The sequence below is a fragment of the Pantherophis guttatus genome, chromosome 15 (assembly GCF_059756535.1).
Source record: "Pantherophis guttatus breed Tessera chromosome 15, ASM5975653v1, whole genome shotgun sequence".
In the NCBI taxonomy this organism is placed as follows: Eukaryota; Metazoa; Chordata; class Lepidosauria; order Squamata; family Colubridae; genus Pantherophis; species Pantherophis guttatus.
This window is the reverse complement of record NC_142077.1, coordinates 14,512,771-14,537,084: the sequence shown is the minus strand read 5'-3', so window position 1 is coordinate 14,537,084 and position 24,314 is coordinate 14,512,771. Positions and strand designations below refer to the sequence as shown.

The window sequence follows — 24,314 nt, the reverse complement described above, 5'->3', positions numbered from 1 at the left end:
GGCATTCTAACAGTCCCCTTTCCCCCAGAGTCCGTACCCCCTATGGCACCATTAATAGCAGCCGGACTAGTCTCCAACCCCCGTGGGTTTTTTCCCCCAAACCCACATAACCTCCTCACCCCTCAGAACCCCTTAAAAGTCTGTTTAAAAATGTCTTTATGACTGCTTCGGAAGTTGTGGATTGCATTAGGATGATCTCGAGCCATTTTGGCATCGACGATCACCAGGAATGTTTGGCCGTGAAATGGGCTGGCAAAATCTATGTGTATCCTCAACCAGGGCCCCTGGGGACGTTCCCATTCCCTGACCAGTGCTGTGGGGGGATCTGGCCTGGATTCTTAGCAGGGGTTACAATTTCCCACCCACTCAGTAATGTCGTTATCCATTTGGGGCCACCAGACATAGCTTCTAGCCAGCCCTTTCATCCTTACAATTCCAGGGTGCCCTTCATGCAACATTTTAAAAACTTTTTCCCTTAAGCATAAGGGCACAATGACGTTGTCACCCCATAACAAACACCCCCCTTGCATAGACAGTTCATTCTTTTTGTTTGAAAATGCTTTGAATTCCCCGCCCTCAGTCTTTGCCGGCCAACCCCTCACGACCCAACTCATTACAGTCCTTAGCATGTGATCTTTAGCAGAGGCGCTCACCACTTCCGTCGAAGTGAGAGGCCCTGAGTCCAAAACATCAATCAGGAGGACTGGTGCCTCTGGAGTTGGGTCTTCTAGGAGGTCAGGTAATGGACAGCGGTTGAGGGCATCAGCGTATCCCAAACTTAGTCCCAGATGGTAGACAAGTTGGTAGGAGTAAGCTGCCAGGAAGATGGTCCACCATGTCATGCATGGAGACAAGGCAGTGGGTGTGGGCCGATCCCCAGCCAGGAGGCCTAAGAGAGGTCGATGGTCTGTGATTAGTTCAAAATGTCATCCGAATAGGTATTCATGAAATTTTTTGATCCCCGAAACGGCTGCGAGGGCTTCTCTGTCCAGCTGGCTGTAATTCCGTTCCATGCTGGACAGGGTTCGTGAGTAGTAGGCGATGGGTGCCTCTAGCCTGTTTGGTAGTTTATGGCTCAAGACAGCTCCCACACCAAAAGGGGATGTGTCACAAACTAAGACAAGCGGTAGCGTCGCATTATACTGAATTAAGAAACTGTCCGCGGATATGAATTTTTTCACTGCATTGAATGCGGCAGCTTCAGCCTTCCCCCAGACTCAAGGTGCATTCTTGGCCAATAACCAGTGTAGAGGTTCAGCGACCATTGCCTTGTCTCTCAGGAATATGGCATAAAGGTTGAGAAGACCCAAGAAAGCCTATAGCTCTGATTTGTTTTTTGGTGTGGGTGCATTTTGGATGACCCTTATTTTGCTCTCGGTGGGGTGTATGCCTGATTCATCCACCTGGTACCCCAGAAACTCCACAGAGGGAACTGCAATCATGCATTTGTTCCTTTTTACACCGAGTCCAGCCTCCCTGAATTTCGCCAAAACTCGTCTGAGTCTGTCCCCTAGCTGTTTCTCGTCTGTTGTGCTAATGAGTACATCATCAAATTAGGGTACCATCCCTGGCAATCCCTGTAACAGACGTTCCATGGTACTCTGGAAAAGTCCAGGGGCTATCCTGACTCCGAATTGAAGCCTGGTGCATTTGAAGGCACCTCTGTGGGTGACTATAGTCTGTGCCTCCGTGGTAGCGCCATCTACCAGTAGTTGCTGGTACACCTGCGCAAGATCGAGTTTTGCGAATATCTTGCCAGGGCCCAGCAAATGGAGCAAATGATGCACAATTGGGATGGGGTACGCGCTCTGCTGAGGGGTAGCTCCTTCCGGTATTCACCATACGTGACCTGGAACATGCCCACTCCTTCCACAGGGATGCGGTTTCCCTGGTAATCTTGAAGCCGAATTCGCTGGGTTTGCAGCTGGCTCTTCTTCATGCTGGGAAGGACGGTCTTCAGGGTGGCCCAGGACATGATGGACAGAGATGACCCAGTGTCAATCTCCATCTCGCAGGGTTGGCCTTTGATCTCGACCATGGTATGGACCTTCTTTTCAATGGTCGCGCTGGCCTGCCCGATTCTGGTGCTGCAAGTCTCGTGGCTTTGAAATTCATGCCGTTTCCTTTGGTCACCATCTTTACTGGTCCGCTTGTGCCGCGCTGGCTCTGATTGGCTGAAATTGTCCCAGGGCTTGTGGTTAACTGGTAGTTTTGCCCGGCAGACTCTCGCCCCTTCTTTTTGCAACATCTGCAGATGGCGTCCCTGAACTTGCAGGTTTGTCTCTGGTGTGCCCCTCCACAGTTCGAACAGCTCTCATGGCGCTCTCTCTGCTCTCGTGTCTGTCTTTCAGTTCGGAAGATGTCCTCGTCCGACTCTTCCTCGCTGCTGGTCTGGGTGGCCTCTCCGTGTACCGGTGTCGACCTCAGGGTTCATTGCGAGTTGGCTGGTAATTGCAGTGTCTCTGCAGCCTTGGTGGATGACTCGTGTGCCCTAGCTTCATTGAGGGCAATAGATAGAGTCAGATTCGGCCTTGCGAGCAACCTTCTCTTTAAACATATATCTCTTACGCCACAGATTAGTTGCTCTAGGAGCGCATCATCGAGGTCTCGGTATTCGCAATGTGTCGCAGCCTTATGCAGGGCAGCCATGTATGCGCTGATCAGCTCTCCTTCATGCTGTACTTGTTGCCTGAGCTCGTAGCGCTGCACAAACTTCGATGGTACCGGGGCGTAATGTGCCTTAAGTGTGGCTTGTAGCACTTCCCACGAGACGGTTTGGACCGGAGTCAGTTCCGAAAGTGACTCAGCCACGTCGGAGACCTCCGGTCTGCAATGGCTCAGGAACAGGGCTCGCTTTTGGTTCCCGGGAAGGCCCTGCATGTCGCTGGCTTCCAAGGAGCACTCGAACCGGATCATGTACGACCCCCACTTCTCTCTGGCTGGGTCAAAAGGCTTTGGTGGTACATACGCAGACATCGTGGTCATCCTGCTATGTACAGGCTCGTCAGCCTGGCTGAATCCGCTGTAGGTAGCTCTTTCTTGGCTTGCTTCTCAGTGCCTCAATCCCACCTTCGTCACCAATGTAGAGTTGGGCGATTGAGGAGGCAGAAGCAAGGTAGTGACAACAGCTCTTTAATGTATAGTGAGATTTCAGCAAAGGTTACAGGCAAACAGCTCTCCTTAAATACCCTGCCTGCCAGGGAGCTGACCAATCACAAGTGACCTATTGTAGTTTAAATCTCCCACCAAAACTATATACATAACACCAGGGGCATCTGCATAGAGCAGGAGGGCGATGCTTCAGTCACCTATTTTTTTGGGGGGGGGGATGATTTGTTTTGTTTAGCCATTTTACCATGCCAGTTATGTAAAAGTTGAAAAGTCGGGGGGGCAAAATGCCCCCGTTTAACCCCCTTTTGAGTTTTAACTGACTTCGAGAGGGACCCCTGCATATCACATCTCACCTTGAGGGATGTTTTAGTATGTAGGGCAGGTAAGAGATGAAGAAGCCTGTGGTCAATTGAGGCAGCTTCCAGCTTCTCCCGTAGCTTAGTCCTGGGAAACATATCAAAGGCTGCCTTGAGATCTATAAAGGAAGTCTATTTGATATGTATTTTTCAATCAGCTGATGAAGAACTAAGCACTGATCGGTAGTGCCTCTCCCCTCTCTAACCCCGGCTCCCTCTTCAGCGATCAAATTCTCAAGAGCCAGCCACTCTCCATCTGGAGGTGTTTTCCATCAGGATGACCAGGGAGAAGATTAGCCTGACAACTTTCTTCTTGCTCAACCCATGCTTTCTGGGAATCAACCTCTTGTTTTCAAAGAGTTTATGAATAAACCTTTTTTCCCCTCTGTTCATTTTATTTTCATCTGCTCTAGAATGTTCCCTATAATTGACCAATTGTGTCGATTATATTTTCTCTCTATTTTGTCGGTATATGATGGACAAATTTTTTTCAAAGTTTTTCATTCACTTATGAAGATAATGACAGTATTTGTATCCTATTTAACCATATTTGGAGATTAGACAATTGTGGAAGAAAGATTCAATGTGGGATAAGAAATAACGTTCTCTGTTTTTCAAATTCCTGGATGTTCCCATTCTAGTTTCATCCCTTTCTGGAGAAGAATGAATTTTGGAATATATCTGAGAGGAAACTGTACTTGGACCAAAATGGAGAGATAACAGCAGATCTGGCCATTACTGGCTTCTTGGTTCTGCCCAAGGAGGATCCCAGGAGAGAAATTCTGGCGTATTCTCTAAGACAGAGACTTACTCTTGACCAAGATGCTCTTTCACGTCTAAAGTTGCTCAATAAGGTGGGAGAAATTTTGGTGTCTTTTCTCTGTTTTCCAAAGCCTGAGGTCCCATTTAAAGTGGGGAAAGCAGGGGTGAAATGCTACCGGTTTGCTCTGGTTTAGGTAAACCGGTAGTAATAAAAACTATCAGTTCAGGTGAACTGCTAGTAAAAAATACTTTTAAAAGGTAAAAAAAGGTTCCAACGATTACGCAGCACAGCTGTGATCATCGGAACATTTTTTTTTTTTACTTTTTAAAGCATTTTTTACTACCTATTCACCTGAACCTATAGTAAAAAAAAAAATGCTTTAAAAAAGTAAACAAAAAAAAGTTGGCCAAGGCCACCCAGTAACACGACCCCATCAAGCCACGCCCACCAAGCCACACCCACAGAACCAGTAACAATAAATTTTACATTTCACCACTGGGGCAAAGCCTAGAATCTCCAGGGTGGTTGGCCTCCCATGCCAGGTGGTGTCATCTCACGGAAGCTTTTCAAGAGATGGGACCTAAGTGGAGTGGCTTTGCCATGTTTTATGGAAACCTCTCAAGATCTTACTGGTCAGAGTTTCTTCATCACAGTTTAATTTCATATTAAAAAATCTAATGGAGTAAAAGTTTCCTAAATATTTTACAGTAAACTTTATTATCAGTTTTAATAAAAATATATCATCATATTTAAATCTTTTTTCAATTCCATCCCTCTAGACTACATTAAATAGAAAAGTCCTTTATTGCAGTGTTAAATGCCAGAAGCAAAGGAGAGGAACTAAAGAAAGTACCTTCCAGTTGTTTTACCTCCTGCATCTGTTTGGAAGGAGTCAGAGATTTCACATTTACCTCCGTGAAGCCCAGAATCTACTTGTCTCCATCCATTTCTACCTCCATTTTCCATGGATGGAGAGTCTTAACATATTTTCTTTGGCATTCCTTTTCTTCTGCTCAGTCTCTGCCTCAGTCCAAATGTGTGGAAAGTTGCCATCCTGGATTTGTCAAGAGGGCTCGAGAAGGAGAGCCAGTTTGCTGCTACGACTGCATTCCTTGTCCGGAGGGGACCTTCTCCACTCAGGAAGGTGGGTCACACTGAGGAAAATGGGAGGCTTTGTGGAACTGGATCCATGCAGAATCTTTTCATGAAAGTGCAAGTTAAAGGATAGATTGAAGCTCACCTGGTTTTTTATTTTCAACCTGCACAATTTCTTATCTAAACAGAAGTAAATCAAAAAGACTTGGAAGGAGGAGCTGGGAAGAGATGGGAGGAGGGGGTGGCAGACTGGGCAAGCTTTACTAACAGCAGAGGAAATATCTCTTCTGCTTTTTAGTTTGGATATATGCTGCTAAGTTTACCTTTCTAGGAACATCTGAGATCTTTGAAACTTGATGAATTGTTTCAGGTCCACCTTCTGAAAGACCTTGCAATCCACTGTATATTGGATCCTCCCCTTGAGGATCTCTGAGAAGGTGTCACTGGTCCATAATATGGTGCTGTGGATAGTTATGGGGGGAACTCATTACACAAATAGTCTGCCAGTCATGTACATCAATCAATCAATCAATCAATCAATCAATCAATCAATCAATCAGAATAGAGTAGAAGGAACTTTGGAGGCCTTATAGTTCAGCCCTCTTGTTAAGGATATTGGTGTTGTGTTACCAACCAGCAGAGTAAATGCACAAGGAAACGTTGCTGAGAGCAATGAATAAGAGATATGCAAACTGGTTTATCAAAAGCTTACTTTATAGTAGAAAAACAGTCTCATAGTCTTTAAACAAATTCCAAGTCTTTGCCATTAAATCAGTCCAGTAGTTACAGAATCTTCTTACCCAACAAACAGTAGTTGGTTAGAATAACAAACTCACTCTGGGTCATAAATCACGATGGTTGCAGATCCATCCAACGATGATTAGCAGATAACAACTCCTCTCAATGGTAGCTTATCATAGCAGCTTCATCATCAATGGCAGCATATCATAGCAGCAACTGAACATGTTACAATACCTTGCTTAAATACTCTCACAACTAGTCATTACCTAATTACAGCATGACTCAGCATTAAAGTCACATAATACATTTACAGATTAAAGTTACAGTACACTTATATTACCTGGACAACTAGTTAGGCTCAAACCATATCCTAACATTCTCCCCTTTGGACAGGTCAATATATACAGTCTAGATTCTTAATCCATAGTTTTCATGACACGTTTTATGTTTGATAGCACCTTGCGCTTTGGTAAAATTATCAGCTATATTGTCTTCCGACATACAATATTCCAACTTAACCATGTTGCTTTGGATACACTGACGAACATTCAGATACCTAATGTCAGTATACTTAGATGTAGTTTTAACTGCTAAATTTGTTGCCATTTTTATAGCAGCTTGGTTGTCCTCATGTATTACAATTGGATAATCCATCTTTAAACCAATATCCATCATTAGTTGTTTGTAATAAATTAAATCAGTACAAACTAGTGACAAACATGAGAACTCTGCCTCCATAGTCGAAAGACTAATGTGTTTTTGACGAATTGATTTCCAGCCAATCAAACAATTGTCTAACATGATAGCTATACCCGATGTGGACTTTCTGGTGGTCACATCAGTAGCAAAACTGGCATCAGCATATGCTCTCAATACTAAATCATTGTTAGGTTCTAGATACAATGCATAATGCATCGTCATTTTCAGATATCTTAATATATGCTTTGCGGCCTGCCAATGCCTATCAGTTGGCTCTGCATTATATCTCACTAATTGGTTTACTCCAAATGAAATATCAGGTCTTGACCAATTGCTTATATAAGATAGACTACCTATTAGAGACTGGTAGATCTCCTTACTAAATTTAGGATTTTGGATTTCTCCTTGTTGAAAATCCTGTGCCATAGGCGTTTTAGCTGGCTTACATAGCTCCATGCCATAACGTTTTAACATTTGGCTTATTTTGCTAGATTGAGATACTTTATAACCTCTAGCTGTTTGATTGATATCTAAACCCAAATAATGCCTAATATTTCCTAAATTTCTGATCTTAAATTTGGTTTCTAACTGTTTAACAATATCTATGGCTTCATTATCAGTTTTAGTTATTATGGCTATATCATCTGTAAACAATAATAGAAATGATACTACACCATTATTTTCTCTTTTAAAGAGACACTTATCCACTACACCTTCATGAAAACCGATCATATTTAGCTCTTTCACTATACATTGGTTCCACTCAAACCCTGATTGTCTCAAACCATAAAGGCTTTTGTTTAACTTCCAACAATCAGTGTGGTTTTGTGTTTCAACTCCTAAAGGCTTCCTCATATAGATGGTGTGTCTTAATGGAGCATGCAAGTATGCTGTCTCTACATCTATATGGTTAATACTATATTTATACTTAGCCGCCCACACTAGCATTGTTCGTAAAGTACTAGCACGTAAACTAGGAGCAAAAACCTCATCAAACTCCTTTTCGGTCTGAGAAAAACCTTGAGCTACAAGGCGAGCTTTATGGGTTACTGTCCCATCTATGCTTTTCTTAATTTTGTAAACCCACCTACAACCTATTAATTTTTCACCAGGTGGCAATTTCAGAGTTTCATAAACACCTAACTTAGTTAAAGAATTAATTTCCTTACTTATTGCCTCCTTCCAAGCATTCTGCTCCTTTTCAGGATAAAGCCTAATATCTTCATAACTTGAAGGTTCAATATTAACCTGGCAAACTACGGTTGATTTATATCGATCAGGTGGACACCTTTCCCTAGTAGATCTTCTAGGTAATACAGGACTTACAGCAGATGGTTCATCTGACTCCTCCCCTAAAACTGCATCCTCTAAACCTACTTCCTGTTCTTCCTCCTTGATAGAGGATTTTACATTATCTAAATCCTCAGGAATATCATCAGGAATATAATGCTTTATACTAACAGTATTATTATCATGTCTATAATCTGCACCTTCTAGTTTATCCCATCCTTTGTGCTCTAGAAATTTAGCACTTGCACTACAGTAAACACTAGTAGTTCCCTGTGCCCCAAATCTAAAAGATCTATGATTTGATTCATAGCCAACGAAAAACATTTTTCTGGCTCTCTGTTGATCCTTTCTCCTTAAACTAGATGGAATATGTACCCAAGCTGGGGTTCCAAATGTGTGTAAGTAACTAAGATTTGGTTTCCTCCCATGCCATAAGTGAATGGTATTTCACCTCTAGAGGAATTAACCACATTGTTTAACACATGGTTAGCACACATAACAGCCTCACCCCATAAATTTTCAGGCAAACCAGAATCTGCCAACATAGTTCTAGTCATGGCTTGTAATGTTTGACCTCGTCTCTCAATATACGAATTGTGCTGTGGTCTGTACGGTGCAGACCGTTTATGCTGGATTCCTGCATCCTGCAAAAACTTTTCCAACCTTTGGTTAGTAAATTCTGTACCATTATCAGTCACTAAGCGTTTAACCTTAAATTTCTGTTTCCTTTCCACAAAACGTAGCCAGTTGCTAATATGCTAGAATGTTTCACTTTTTGTTTTCATAAAATAACAGAATCCGTATCTTGAATAATGGTCTACTATGCTCAGAATATAGCAGGTACCTCCTATGCTAGGTTTCTTGGGTCCAATTAGGTCTATAAACACTACCTCTAATGGATTTGTGGTTTTAAAACCATTAACACGGTTTGCTGGTGTAACCCTACTTTTTTGCTGACTACAGGCATTGCAATTTAGATATTTACTACATGCATGTAGTTTTATCTTTTCAGATAACTGAACTGTTTTCTTTAACGTCCTGAAATTTAAATGCCCAAGTCTCCGGTGTAACAGATGAATACATTCATCATGTGGTTTAACATTCTTATAAACAGACTTAGATTTAGCCATCAATACTGGGTTATCACTTAAAACAAATAAATCATTTTCTAAACTTGCAGTAACAACCTTGCCATCTTTCTCGATAAAACACTTATCATTTTTAAATGTTACTGAAAAACCCAAATTGCAATAATGATTTAACAAATAATAAATTGAATTTTAACCCAGGAATATATAACATAGGCAATGGTTCATTACTAAATGACCAATGAGCAATGACCTTCTCCAGCTACCTTAACCTTCCAGCCATTTGCTAATTTTACATGCTGGTTACTCTTCTCCATTTTAACAAAAAAATTTCTATTCCTAGAAATTGATTGAGAAGCACCACTGTCAACAACCCAACAATCCTGGTTAACATCAGTAGTTGAACTGGATATAGCTAAATTACAACCCTTCTTGGGTCTAGTATTGTTCCTAACAGACATTTTCTTATTCTTACAATACTTAGCTATATGCCCTTTAGCCCCACAAGCAAAACAACGTTTTACAAAATAGGCAGTTGAGTACATTTTTTCCTCTTTTGGTTGTTGCACTCTCAACTGATCCCTTTCTTGTCTTCTTTTGGATTCTTCCAATAACCTACCAGTTGTGCCAGCCAATGTCAGTTCATCTCTGGACAAAACCTCTAACGAAGAAACATAGTTGTCATAGCTATAGTCCAAAGAAGAAAGAATTATATAAACTTGTTGTAGTTCTGAGAAAACAAGTTCTTTTTCATGCAGCTCCTGGAAAATTCTGGTCATGGATTCCAAATGAGCCATCATATCTCCACCTTTCAGAAGGTTTTGTTTAAATAATCTCCGTGTGAGATAAATATGAGCACCCACAGAGTCACGAAAATATAGTCTCTTCAACTTGGTCCAAAACCTAGCAGCAGACTCTTCGCCACGAATATGGACAAGCTGCTGGTCACCCAGTGTTAGTCCAATAATGCAAAGAGCTCGTTCATTGTCTCTGTTAAACTTGGCTAATTTCTTCTCATCTTCCTCATCAGCAGGATTCCATGCTGTTACATCTGGTGGATTATTAACTATGCCCCACAGTCCTTCTCTACGCAGAAGTAGATTACATTTTGCAGACCAGGATACATAGTTTGTTCCATCCAGCCGGGTTATCATGGAAAAATTTGCTGCTTGTTCTAGTGCCATCTTCACTTGGATTGTTTATCACAAACACAGTTTGTTCTATTCACATTAACTCTCTGTTTACCTTTAACAATCCTAGTTAGTTCTGGTTGGCTCTGGGCCCATAACCAATGTTAAGGATATTGTTGTTGTGTTACCAACCAGCAGAGTGTAGCGCACAGAGAAATGTTGCTGAGAGCAATGAATAAGAGATATGCAAACTGATTTATCAAAAGCTTACTTTATAGTAGAAAATCAGTCTCATAGTCTTTAAACAAATTCCAAGTCTTTGCCAGTAAATCAGTCCAGTAGTTACAGAATCTTCTTACCCAACAAACAGTAGTTGGTTAGAATAACAAACTCACTCTGGTTCACAAACCACGATGGTTGCAGATCCATCCAACGATGATTAGCAGATAACAACTCCTCTCAATGGTAGCTTATCATATCAGCTTCATCATAATGGCAGCATAGCATAGCAGCAACTGAACATGTTACAGTACCTTGCTTAAATACTCTCATAACCAGTCATTATCTAATTACAGCATGACTGAGCATTAAAGTCACATAATACATTATCAGATTAAAGTAACAGTACACTTATATTGCCTGGACAACATAGTTAGGCTCAAACCATATCCTAACGCCCCTGTTCAAGCAGGAGACCCTATACTATTTCAGACAAGTGACTGTCCAGTCTCTTCTTAAAAACCTCCAATGTTGAAGCACCCACAACTTCTGGAGGCCAGCTGTTCCACTGGTTAATTGCTCTCACTGATAGGAAGTTTCTCCTTAATTCCAGGTTGCTTCCAGATGTTATAGGATACTGAAGGTATCCTCCAAGTCCAGGATATTAACTGCCATGTGGCAGGACTCAGGATGTTTGCCTGAAAATATTATATGATTCATTATTTACCTCTAATAATGTAGGTTCCTATGAAGATTCTACACATTACACAGGAAATAATTAACATCCTAGGACTTCCCTCAACTTCGTATACCTAGCTACATTTTTAAAGAAAAAAAATATCCTTCTTATGCTCTTTTTAATGAAATAGTTAAGAAATACTTCTTGGATAATGCCTGTAGTATCAACTGTATCCAGAGAAGGTTTTTTCTTGCAAGAGAAAAGGACAGATATTAAGGATATATTGCTTTTTTGCTTTCTCAGATACAGAAAAATGCACCAAGTGTCCAGATGATAAATACCCAAATGAGGACAGAGTCCAATGCACCCCCAAAGTTATAACCTTCCTGTCTTATGAAGAACACCTGGGCATCATCCTGATCTCTTTTGCCCTATTCTTCTTCCTAACCACAGATCTTGTTTTAATCATCTTCACTAAATACGGAGAAACTCCCCTTGTCAAAGCCAACAACCGGGACCTCTCCTACATCCTCCTGGTCTCCCTCCTGCTTTGCTTCTTGTCTCCTCTTCTCTTCATTGGTCAACCAAGGAAAGCCACCTGCCTTCTCCGACAAACGGTCTTCAGCATCACCTTCTCAGTTGCCGTTTCTTCTCTCTTGGCCAAAACCATCACAGTTGTGTTGGCTTTCCTGGCCACAAAACCAGGAAACCGAGTGAAGAGATGGTTGGGGAAGAGTTTGGCCAACTCCATCATCTTCTCTTGTTCTGCTGTCCAAATTATCATCTCCTCCACCTGGCTGGGAGTTTCTCCCCCCTTCCCTGACTCTGACCTCCACTCCCAGCCTGGAGAGATCATCCTGCAATGCAACGAAGGGGCCGTTGTCATGTTCTACGTCACCCTCAGCTACATGGGCTTCCTGGCTGCCATCTGCTTCACGGTGGCTTTCCTGGCCAGGAATCTGCCTGGGGCCTTCAACGAAGCCAAGCTGATCACCTTCAGCATGCTGGTCTTCTGCAGTGTCTGGGTGACTTTTGTGCCCACCTACCTGAGCACCAAAGGGAAATCCATGGTGGCTGTGCAGGTCTTCTCCATCCTGGCCTCCAGTGCTGGTCTGCTGGGCTGCATCTTCATCCCCAAGTGCTACATTATCCTTCTGAGGCCAGACCTCAACACAAAGGAGCAGCTCACAGGCAGAATAAATGTAAAAACATGAGATATAACACAAATATGATAGTGGAAGAATTTGTAAGGAGATATTCTTTCCATTTAGATAGTATGCAGGAGTCAAAGAAAATCATATGTATACAGTATGTTTCAAATTTGGAAATTATTGAATTCTTCACAAAGGAGCAGCTTATAGCCAGAAGAAATGTGTAAATGTGAGAATGAGGAATTTCAACCTTTAACATTTTCCACAGTCCAAACATAGAAAATGGTCCAAGCTCTTCTCCATGCATGAGGGGGCCAACTATTTTTCTTGAAATAAATAAAGGGTGTGTGGAAGATTGTGAGGAGACCAATTTCTTGGATAAATGGGAGCATGTTAGCAAGACAGAAATATAGAAGGCTTGTATGGAGCAATGTTGATGCCCTCATTTCTCAGTACATTTCACCCAAACTGCTGTGGCAATGCAATTGAGACGTTTCTTTTTTTTACACAATAACTCTTTCTTGAGGGTAGCAACAATACAAGGCTGGGGAGGTAACTTGAGTCTTGCTAATTCTGAATATTCATGCTTACATCATCTATTAAATGAAATATGTATGATTATCATTTTCTCTTCCTTTCCTGAAATGTATAAATAGGACTGCATCCTTTTGTCTGTAAATATTTCCTCCCACTATTTTATGGAGCAAAATTCCTCCAATGGACGCTAAATAAATCACAACTGCAGTGAATCTGGATTATTGGTTTTTTGGCTCCTGTGTTTGATTCCACACAAACTGGTGTCAGGAGTGGGATTCACAATCTTCCATCTGCCACCAGGGACAACTGATGGGGCAGCCCTACAGGATGAGTGTTGTGAGATTGAGCCCATATCCCTTCCCACTGCCACATAAAGGCACCGTTTAGGAATGTGTGTGAGACCACAGTCTGTGTCCAAGAGTCTCTTGTGTCTGGAAAGGTTTGTGGGGTGTTTGTGGTCCCTTCCGTCTCAATTCTTAGCTGCCCTGGCCCTGCTGTGAGCTCAGCCGAGCGATGTCTGGAGGTGTCCAGAAACCGAGGTGAATTTGGCTTTGGGGGGTGGTCAGAGTGACCTTTCCATGTGGAAGAATGGAGGCTGACCCAGAGGCTCTGTGCAAACTCCCTTTTTCCTGTTGTCTGAATGGAGGAATTCAGTTGATCCCAGGCAGGGAGGGAAGTGGATGATGGGGCTCCAGCAGACTCTGAGTGGGGAAGGAATCTTTCCCAAAGAAACAGAGAAACCTGCTGTGTCCCAGGGCTGGGAAGGGGTCCGATGCCCCACTGGTGCCCCCAAAGGCTGCAAAAAAAAAGTGAGTGAAATTGGAAGGGATGATTAAAAAAAACCTCTTCCTCCTTGTGAGAAGAGAAATTCCTGTATCTGCACAAGGCTGTGACAGAATCCATGCAAACAGAAGCAGGAAAGCCAGTTTTTATTTTTGTTAGATTTTTTCTCCAGTGTTTTATTATTTTTTCAAATACCTAAAGGAGGTGAACATGTCCAACTCTTCTTCCTCTTCCTCTTTTCCCCACAACAATCACCCTGTGAGGTGGGCTTGTCTGAAAGAGAGTGTCTGTCCCGAGGTCAGCAAACAGGCTTTCAGGGCTAAGGCAGGACTTGAACTCAGGATCTCTTGCTTCCTAGCCTGCTGCCTTAACCATTGTCACTGTTAAGGCAGGTCGGATTTTGGGCAAAGGCCTTGATGGTCACCACTGCCGCCTCATCTTCCAGCAGGACCCCAAGTACCCCCTCCCCCTCCCGGGTCTTTCTGGGGTAGAGCAGCCCCATCCGAGAGCAAAAGAGAGAAACTCCTGGACACAGAGAGCCCCTCCCCCATCACAGCCCCTCCCTCTTGCCAGGGTTCAGCTAAGACTCACTGCCTGTAGGGGGCAGCATAGAGTCTAGCCCTGAAGTCCTAGCTGAGCCCTGGGAATTGAAATTGGGGCCTCCAGGTGATTGGCTCAAAGCCCCCAGCTGCCTTTGACGCCTAAGGCGGGACTAGAACTCAGAGTCACTTACTGATTGGCTCAAAGTCATTAAAGGCCCCCCACCTAATTTTCTTGATAGCAAGATAGGTTGGCCACTGCCTTCTTCTCAACCTACCCCTGGCAATTCCTGGTGGTCTCCCAGCCCTGCTTAAGCTTGTCCAAATCAGACTGCTGCTGCATCCTACAGATAGTCCTCCACTTATGACCAGAATTGGGACCAGAAATGGCATTGCTAAGCTAGGCAGTTGTTAAGTGAGTTGTGCTGAATTTTACCATGTTTATTGCCACCGTTGTTAAGCGAATCACTGGGGTTGTTGAGTGAATCCTGCAGTCATGAAACAAACACCGTTTCGCCCACTGACTTTACTGGTCATAAATCCATGTTGATTGCCAGGCACCCAAATAGTGACCTTGTGTCCAAGGGGATGCTGCACTAGTCGTAAGTGCGAGGACCCATCATAGATGGCTTTTTTCAATGGCCGTGGAACTTGGAACTGTCGTCAAATGAATGGATATAAATCGAGGACTTCCTGTAGGGACTGTTTGGGACTGTACAAAATTGGATCCGTTGTTTCTTTAGGCACCTTCTCACAAGGCCTTTTCAAATGAATCACATCTGATCTTTTAGGCCTATTTCCCTTTCACCTCCCCTTCATCATCTGGGCATGAAGAGGAAAACCTGGATCCCCTGGATCTCTAATACCAGATTCCAGATCCAAGGGACAACATTCCCCATCTGGACTCCACCCCCACAGAAGGGGCAGAATCCGGGGCTCCCCGACCTCCCCAGGCGACCGACGGTTCCCCCTTCAGAAGGAGCCGCTCTGGCTGAAGCGAATTGGGGGCGCGAAGCCCCTTCAGGATTGGCTCATCCATGAATAAGCTCCGCCCCCAGGTGAAGGCAGCTGACTGGTGGCTATTCAGAGCCTTGGCTTGTGACGTCAGAGGCTCCTCCTGAGCTCATTGGCTGGAGCTCACCATGGCAACCGCCAGCATCCTTGGGGAATCTGGACCACATCATGGAGGCTCTGCTCAACATCCCTGGAAAGTGGCTGGATTGGATGGCAGCACTGGGGGGGCATCGCAGGGCCTCCCTCGCCTGGGCTCCTCAGGAGGGAGAGACCCTCCCCTTTAAGGCAGAATCAAGGGGGGGGGGAGATGAGTGAAATGGGGCTCAACCAAACACGACAGACGTGCTGATACCTGCCGTGTCTGCAGCCTCCATACCTGTCTCCAAACTCCTCATCCACCATGTCGAAGGTCCTTGTCTCGGGAAAGGGGCTGGGGCCGGGCGGCTGGGGGGCAGAGATAGGAACTAGGGAAAAAATTGGCTTCGGGATGTGCCAGTTGGAGAAGGATTGAGACCCCAAAGCTGGAAACTGACCTGGGGAAATTAACCTAAAAAGGGATTCCGTTGGCCAGATGTAGTTATTTTCCAAGCAGACTCGGCCTGGTGATTGACTTATTTATATGTTTTCATTTTTTATTGCTTAGATTTTTATCCACCTTTATTGTTTCTCTAAATAGCTGAAGGCATGAACATACTGAAGACGCCTTTGCCCTCACAACAACCTTGTGAGGTAGGCTATGGCTGAGAGGGAGGGACTGGCCCAAGGTGACCCTCCAGGCTTTCGTGCCTTGGATGGGGCTGGTAAGTACTTGGAGGGGGGGGCTCTTTCCTAATCCGAATGGTCACCTCCCCCTTTCCCTGTGATCAGAAGCCCCCTAGCAGTGCCAGAGATGGCCGAATTGATCGATCGCTCATTCTGACTCCTTTGGAGAGTTTCGATAGATGAGATGCCTCGAATTGGAGCCAGAATCAAATGGGAAGTCTGGGCAGTTTGAAGGGAGACCAGTTGTGATGGATTGTCTCAGTGTTTCTCAAACTGGGCCCCTTGAAGGCATCTGTGGACTTAAGGCCGGTTAGCAAAATGTCCCCTGAACTGAGAGAGGAAGTGACCGTGTCTCTCCATTTTTCAAACAGGTCAGCACCAGGGAAGAAAAGGTCCCTTAGGGAAGATCCTTGGGGAATCTCTCAGCGAGCAGTGATGGCCTCCATCTCCAGATTAACCAGCTGAGAGATTCCTTTGACTTTCAGATCCAGGAATTCAAGAAAGACAAACAACGGATGGAAGAGCAGCACAGTTGTCTCAAGCAGACATTGGATCAACTTCAGACCACAACAGAAGACCTGCAGAAAACTCTGCTGAAGAACAAAGGAAGGTTGGACCATGCCAACACGATGATCCACCAGTTAGAGGTAGAGAAGAAATCTTTGGTGAAACACACTGAAGAAATGTCTGAGGTTACTAGCCAAGTGGCCTTCCTAAGACTTGAGAAGGCTGCCTCTGAACCTCTGAGAAACTCCTCAAAGAGGTCTGGAACCTTCTTAAGGACTTAAGAAGCACCTCTAGAGTCTGCAGCATGAACTGGCTGAGAGGGACAAAAGTTACACCTTGTGGAGAAAAGCCCCTCCAGCCAACTGAGGCAGAAAGTCACCCCTCTTCAGAATATGAGGGGAAATGGGAAGAAGCACCTCAACAATCGGCATCAGCAGCAGACCTCTGTTTACCAGGCCACAATGGAAGACCAGCAGAAAACTCTGGAGGACAACAGAGAAGGAGTGAACCAGGTCAGAATGGCCATCCAAGAATCAGAGCTGCAGAACAGGCGTTTGGAGAAAGTCAGCGAAGGTCTCCACAGAGAGGTCACCAGCCAAGTGGGCTTCTTCAGAAATGATGTTGGCACTCCTGAGTGACCAGCACATGGCAGAACTTTGCTGACACTCTCTCCCCATAGCTGGAATGGAGGAATGGGGGCCTTTTACCCATTTGAGAAAGAAAAGAGACTCTTCCCCTCCCTTCCCTTGACTTGCCACCCAGTGTGCCAGGGGAGTCATGGGAGCCCCACCCTTACCAGGTGAAGCCCCTCCCTTAACCCCACCTTAACAGTCACTGCAGGACTGCCAGATGAGCTGAAAGCCTCCCAGCCACCCAGCATCAGGGCCTGAGAGCACGGAGGAATCCCAGGGCTCCGAGCCAAGAAGGAGGGTGGGGGTGATGGCCATGGCAGTGGTGAGGTGAGGTTGGTAAAGGTGAGTCCCCAGGCTCAGATCCAACCTTCGGAGTGCCAGCTGAGGCCGAGGGGCAGCAGTGATGAGGGTGAGGGCTCTGCTGTGGGGAGAGCAGAGAGTCTGGCCAGAGCTGGATCTGGGAGCCAGAACTGAGCACCCGAAGGAGCCGAGCAGCTGGGAGCAGGGCAGCCGCAGGAGAGGAGGAGAGAGGAGAACAGCTAGAAGCCGAAATGGGAGCTGAGGGGTCTGCAGGAGATGCCCAGAGGCAGCAGAGACCCCCGGAGGCCGCAAGGCTGGTGGAGCTGGTGGCAGAGCTGGAAGACAGGGCTGGGTTGAGGGTCTCGGGGGCAGGCAGAAACTCCTGCTGCTCCAGAGGCTGCAAGAGAGGAGCAACAGGAGGGGGAAGCCGGGGGCCACCAGGGCCAACTAGAGCTGGTCAGTGGCCGGCCGGTGGTGAAGTCGTCTTAGGGATGGTAGAGCATAAGAGATAGATTGATAGGACTGGAAGGGACTTTGGAGGTCTTCTAGTCCAACCCTCTGCTCAAGGCAGGAACTTTATACCCTCCGGTTCTCTTGTCCACTTTGGAAACTTCCAGAGATGGAGCCGTCACTCCTTTGGGAGGCAACCTATTCCATTGCTCGATTGTTCCTACTGTATGAAAAATGTCTCCTGACTTCCAGATTGGGTCTCTCTTTAACAAACTCCCACCTGTTTCCTCTTGTCCTTCCCTCCAGTGCTCTGGAGATGAAGCCCCTCCCCTCTTCTCTGTCAGAGCCCCTAAAAGTGCCGGAAGATTCTATCATGGCTGCCCAATCCTTCCCACCTTGTCTCAGATAGACATAGCAAACTCCCTCAACTGTTCATTAAGTGATTTAGACTCCAGACCTTAAATCATCTTTGTTCCTCTTTTCTTCAGAATCTCCACAACTTTTTCTTTTCCGGGGTGACCAGAATTGGACAAAGTATTCTGAGGGTGGTCTGACCAGTGAGACATAAAGCGGTACCAGAACTTCTCTCCATCTTGGATCTACCCCTCTTTTTATGGCTGCCTAAGGCTGCCTTGGCCTCCTTTGTCAGCTGCAGCAGAGTTCTGGCAGATCCTTAAGTGCTTTGCCAGGAGATCCTTCCACAGGTACCACTGCTGAGCCAGGTGCTGCCCGTTCTGTAGCTAGGCATTGGGGATTCCTTCTAAGGATCCTGCAGATCCCGGCTTTTCTCACCAGTGAATGCATCTTGCTAGGTGGGGTCCAACGTTCACGTCTGTCAAGATCCTTCTGGATAATTGAGCTGATGTTCTAATAATTCCCACAAGCTCGGTGCCATCTGCAAACCTGATGACTTCCCTTTCTGTCCCCTCACGTAGGTCATTGAGGAAGAGGTGGAAGAGTCCTGGGCCCAAGGCAGAACCTTGAGGAACCCCACCGAATGCTTCCCCCCCCCATGTAGATGTAGCTCCATGAAGGACCACTCACTGGGTCCGGTTGGTCAGCCACCTTAGGAATTTTGTGCCTATTTGGAATTGTATATGGATTCTATCTCTCTCGGTGTCCTTTTCATATTTTGTTTTGTTTTCTATTTTCCTAAAAAGAGATTCAAAGAAGGAATTAAGCATTTCTGCATTCACCGTTCAGGTCATTCACACGTGGAATCCTTCCCAGTCTCTCTAGAAACTAGAAACAGATTGACGGAGTTGGAAGGGACCTTGTAGGTCATCTGGTCCAACCCCCTTCCCCCCAAGCTGGAGACCCTGCATCATTTCTGGCAGATGGCAGTCCAGTCTCTTCTTGAAAGCTTCCAGTGATGAAGCTCCCACAACTTCTGAAGGCAACTTCTCTTCCATTGGTTGATTGCTCTCACTGTCAGGAAATTTCCCCTTATTTCCAGGTTGAACCTCTCCTTGTTCAGTTTCCATACATTATTCCTTGTCTTCAGGTGCCTTGGAAAAAAGCCTGACCCCCTCCTCTCTGTGGCAGCCCCTCAAATATTGGGAGGCTACTATTATGTCTCCCCTGGTCCTTCTCTTCACTAGACCAGCCATGCCCAGTTCCTGCAACCGTTCATCGTATGTTTTAGCCTCCAGTCCCCTAATCCTCTTGGTTGCTCTTCTCTGCACTTTTTCTAGAGTCTCAACATCTTTTTTATAGTGTGGTGACCAAGACTGGATGCAGGATTCTAGGTGTGGTCTTACTAAGGCTTTATAGGGTGGTATTAGTACCTCTCTTGATCTTGATCGTATCCCTCTGTTAATGAAATTTAGGATTGCGTTGGCTTTTTTGGCTGCCGCTGCACACTCTTGACTCATATTTAATTGGTTGTCCACTAAGACTCCAAGATCCCTCTCAAAGTTACTGCTCTTAAGCCTGGTTTCACCCAGTCTATATGTCTACTTTTGGTTTTTCTTACCCAAGTGTCAGACTTTACTTTTCTCTGCTTTGAATTTCATTGTGTTAGATCTCTCTTAGCTTGTTGAAGTCAGCTCTCCTGAAGACTCAACTCTTAGCCTGCTGGAGCATTGCTTGGACCAGAAGACCTCCAAGGTCCCTTCCAACCCTCTTGGACTGTTCCTGTTGGTTGAGTTCCCTGGGCTTGATGAAGTATGTTTGGGGGGCTCCCCAGAGGCTCAGAGCCAGAGGGGCTGAATGGGACGTTTGCCAGTTTCTTTATGGGCTGAGAGTTGGGTCTGGTGTGGTGTGGATGGGCTTGTCTGACTGGTGGGAGAGGCCATCTATGGGGTGGTATGGGGTGTCTGCATGAGGATGTGGGGGAGCAAAAGGGCAGGTAGATGTTAGGCATGGCCTCCTCCTCCTCTTGCTTCCCCTGAGAGGCTCTGGAGCAGCAGGAGCTTCTGCCTCCTCTGAGACCCTCCACCCAGCCCTGTCCTCCCGTTCTGCCCCCCTGCTCCCTCAGCCTTGTCGCCTCTGGGGGTCTCTGCTCCCCCTCGGCCTCTCCTGGAGACCCCTGGGCTCCCCTCCAGCTTCTGGCTGCTCTCCTCTCTCCTCCTCTCCTGTGGGCTGTTCGGCCCCGACTGCTCAGCCTATTCGGCTGCTCAGTTCTGGCTCCCAGATCCGGCTCTGGCCAGACTCACCTGGCACACGAGGTAGCAAGTCCCCCACCCCACCTCCCTCACTCCCTCCCCCAATCCTCCCTCCTCTCCTGGACAGACAGTTGGACGTGATGCTCTTTCTATGGAGATATTTTAAACCAATAACCAATAGGCATCCTGGCCATTCTGACGCTGCTCAGCTCCAGTGGCTGCTTAAGGAGGAACAGACTATGGTTACAGCAAAGGTGGTTAGATTCTCTGCAGCAGTGCTGGAGATTCATGGGAAACACGGAATAATCCACCATAGCTATTTCACACAACTAAAGTAGCAAATCCTTTTGCATTACTCCTCCTTTGTATTTAATGACTATGGGCCTCACAGTTTAAGGAGTGATATTATAATATCGTTAGGCCATGTGTAACTGACATTGGATGCCAAATTGTGATTTTAATATAGAGTTTATCTGTTGTTTATTATTTCATTCTAGGACTTTTAACTGGATATTCCTTGAATCTTTTTATTTGTTCTGATCTCTGGTCTTTGATTGTAATAAACTTGATTTGATTTGATGCAATTCAATTTACCAAGAAGGGGACTAAAAAGACATATGATAGAGTTGACTGTTCCCCATGTAGTGAATACTTTCCTCAGATAAAGGAACAATTCTTGTGTCTTAAAGAAATGCACCATCACTTTGAGGTTGCAGTGATCACATCTAAAAAAATAGGACAGAACCGACCTTTAATTGCTGGACAGGGGCCTGTTCATTCATTGCTGTTAAGTCTCTGTTAGTGGTTGATAATGACTTAGAACAGCCTGCCCAAATCTGATGGCCTCCAGAGGTGAATGAATGCCTGGTCCTGATTCATGCTTGGCAACAAGTCCACCTTCCTCCGAGAAAGACCCAGATGTGTTTGCCAACACTGGTGCTGCTCCGTTTGTAGACTGGAGACCGAACCTTTGATGTTGTGTCTGCTGCTGCAGCCCCGGGAGACCTAAAATAACAGGGGACCCCAAAATTGTGAGCAGATCTTTGGACTTTCACCTGGACCGATAGCTCCCAGGAACTGCCCAGGCCCCTCTCCTCTTGAAGGGCATCTCAGCTCTCTGGATCTTGATGGAGGGAGCACAGAAATGGCCTCTCTGCCTTTTGATCTCCAACCTTGGAAGGAGAAATTTGTGAGCCTGATTCCTCAAGGAAATCCTGCTCTTACTTGCAGCTTCTGAAGAGTTACTTAAAGATGTCATCTGGGCTTTGGCTGCTATAACTATGGGTCTCCTTTCCTGAAACTCTTGCAAAAACCTTTATACCTTGCATAGATGAAGGATTTGTGAACTCTGTGTGTGTGTGTGTGTTTATGTCTTGTGATGCAATGGTCTTTTTTCTATACTTATCTTCTTTTCTTCTTTCTACTCCAGCTTAATTCAAGAAATTTAAAACTAATAATTAATAAATTTCAGTTGCCAGAGTTGACAAACACTGGATTAAACAGCATAGGAAGCCCACAATTTGGTTCCTTTGGGTTTACGTCCTCATGTTTTGCCTGAATCCAGTCCGCAAATGGCACACGAGTGGATGGCCTCCAGGAGCCCCCTTCTCCCCTCCATCATCCGGCAGGTGCGTAGACCACAATTCCAAGAAGGCCCAGGGCTGGGTGGCCCATAGGTCACAAGCATCCACGATGATGCAATCAAAGCTCTGCTGGGAATTCTGGGAGTTGTAGTTGGACCTATCTGAAATTGCCAAGATGAGGAAAGCCATCCCAGGGACAGATCAAGACGCCTCCTGGATCCCCTCCTGGAGATGGACTCCATGATTGCACCCAGGAGCTCTTTCCCCTCCCCCACTTCCTGCCTCCCTCCTCAGTTCCAGGAAAGAGGAAGAATCCCCTGCAATGAGTCATCCTGAGTGGCGGCCTCCCACTTGTGTGTCTTCTCCTGCCTCTGTTGCTCTGGACAAGCCCCTCAGAAGAACCCTCCAACCCTCCACAAAAGGCCAAGAATGAAGACGTGGCTCAAGAGTTCTTAGCCTCCATCTTGAAATAGAGCCAGCTAACCAGCCCTGCCCCAAAGGAAGGGAGGGAGGGAGGGGTCCATGGGGTGTGGGCGATGGGGAGGTCCTTCCCTGATGACCTTCCAGCTTCTCAGCTCAGGGTCCATCCAGGTGGGCGCAGGGCCAATGGCTCACCCGTCACTAACCACTATGTTTTCCTGCCCACAGCAGGCAGGAAAAGAGACACAAGGAAGGGACAATTTCACAGAAGGCTTTTCATCCTCCTAAAGAATCCCATCCCAGCTCCAGAGAGACTCCAGGCCCCTCAAAAGCCCATTGCATTCCGAAGCCTTTGGACAATGGAGCCCAGACTTGGGCGATTCTTCCTTGGAGACCTTGAGAATCGAATGGAGGGAGGGGCGAGGGGAGCTATGCCCAAGGCCAGACCCCCCCTTTCCCTTCTGCCTTTGTGGGCGACATCTGGGATGAGGCCTGGGGGCTCCTGAACCTCCCCCTCCAGCCTGATCTCAGGGTCGGGTGTATAAGTTGCAGGTGAGGGGAGACGATTGAGACAACTGGGCGAACAATAGAACAGTTTAAAAGGGAAGCCTTGGCTGCCGCGAGTTGATTCGGTTTTGGAAATGTTCTGAATAAAGTTGTTGTACGTTACTGCTGGTCCGAGTTGTGCTTCCACGTGCGAATCTAACAGCAGAAATCCTCCTTTTGTTCGAGTTCAGGTGGACCCGGTTCCTCCCCTCCAGACCTTCCGGCTCTGGAGATCTGCAGAGACCCCTCCACCCTCCCTTCCTCCCTCAAACCTCTCAGACTGGCCGTCCTGCTGGATCCCTTCCTCTTCAACTGCGGCAGGGACCTCGATCTGGCCAGGGATGATTGACAGCTGCTGGGTATTTAGGGTTGGTTTTGAGATCGACTGGCTCGGTGGGATTTGCTCTGCTGTGTAAGAGTTGTGTAAGGGAACCTCACAAATATGCTGAGGACACCTGGTGGCAGGTGATGGGGGAGGAAAACTGCAGGTAAGGAAAAGACCGGATGGAGAGGGAAAGGGGGGGGGGCAGAGAGAGAGAGAGCAAGGAATGGCCGGAAGACTTGGGGTCCCTTCTGAAGAGGGAAACCTTCTCCCTGGTTTGACCTCTGAAGCTTTGAGCAGGTCAGGCTGATTCCTCTTCAGTCCTTTGCAGTTCCAGACTCCCCCAAAGGGAAAGGAAGGGGAAGGGGCTTCTCTCCTCTCCCCCTCCTCTTTCCAGGCAGCGACCCAGACGGAATGCAAATTCCTCCTTCATTGGAATCGCCTGGACAGGAGGCCACCCAGAAGTGACACCTTCTCTTCATTGATGGATGAGACTGACGTGGACTCCCCTCTCATGCACAACATCCCTCGGAGGGTCAGTGCAGAAGAATAAAATATACAACAACCCAAGAAAAGGACCCCCAAGTCTTCCCTGGCTATGGGGGGCGGCTCCCCTCTTCTCATCCAGCCCCACCCCAACCTCTTCCCAGGGCAGAAACCCTCATCTGTGAAATAAAACACGTGTGTGTTTGTGTGTGTGTGTGTGTGTGTGTGTGTCCAGCTGCTTCCAGCCCCAGAGGAGGAATCGGGGGTTCTAAATTGGGGGAGGAAGCTTTGATTTCGGACTTTGGAGGTGGGAAGGACAAGAATCAGAGGAAGCACCAATGGGAATTCTCCCTGCTTGAGCGTCATCGGTCTCCGGGCAGAGTCCTTTGTGGCTTCACCTGAAGGAAGAGGGAGTTCATAGCAGAGAGAGAAGCGGAGAAATGTGTGTGTGTGTATGTGGGGGGGGGGATCTGTTCGGTATTTGGGGGGGAAGCAGCTCAAGGGG

The 24,314-nt window shown here is 46.2% G+C and overlaps 1 long non-coding RNA gene across 1 annotated transcript; it reads left to right on the top strand.

Moving 5' to 3' along the window:
* Positions 1–15,871: 15,871 nt before the first annotated feature.
* On the top strand, positions 15,872–18,957 carry LOC148111957 (uncharacterized). The gene is made up of 3 exons (XR_015729991.1): positions 15,872–15,995; positions 16,329–17,263; positions 18,782–18,957. It is a non-coding gene; the product is annotated as an uncharacterized LOC148111957 (long non-coding RNA).
* The last annotated feature ends 5,357 nt before the right edge of the window (positions 18,958–24,314 follow it).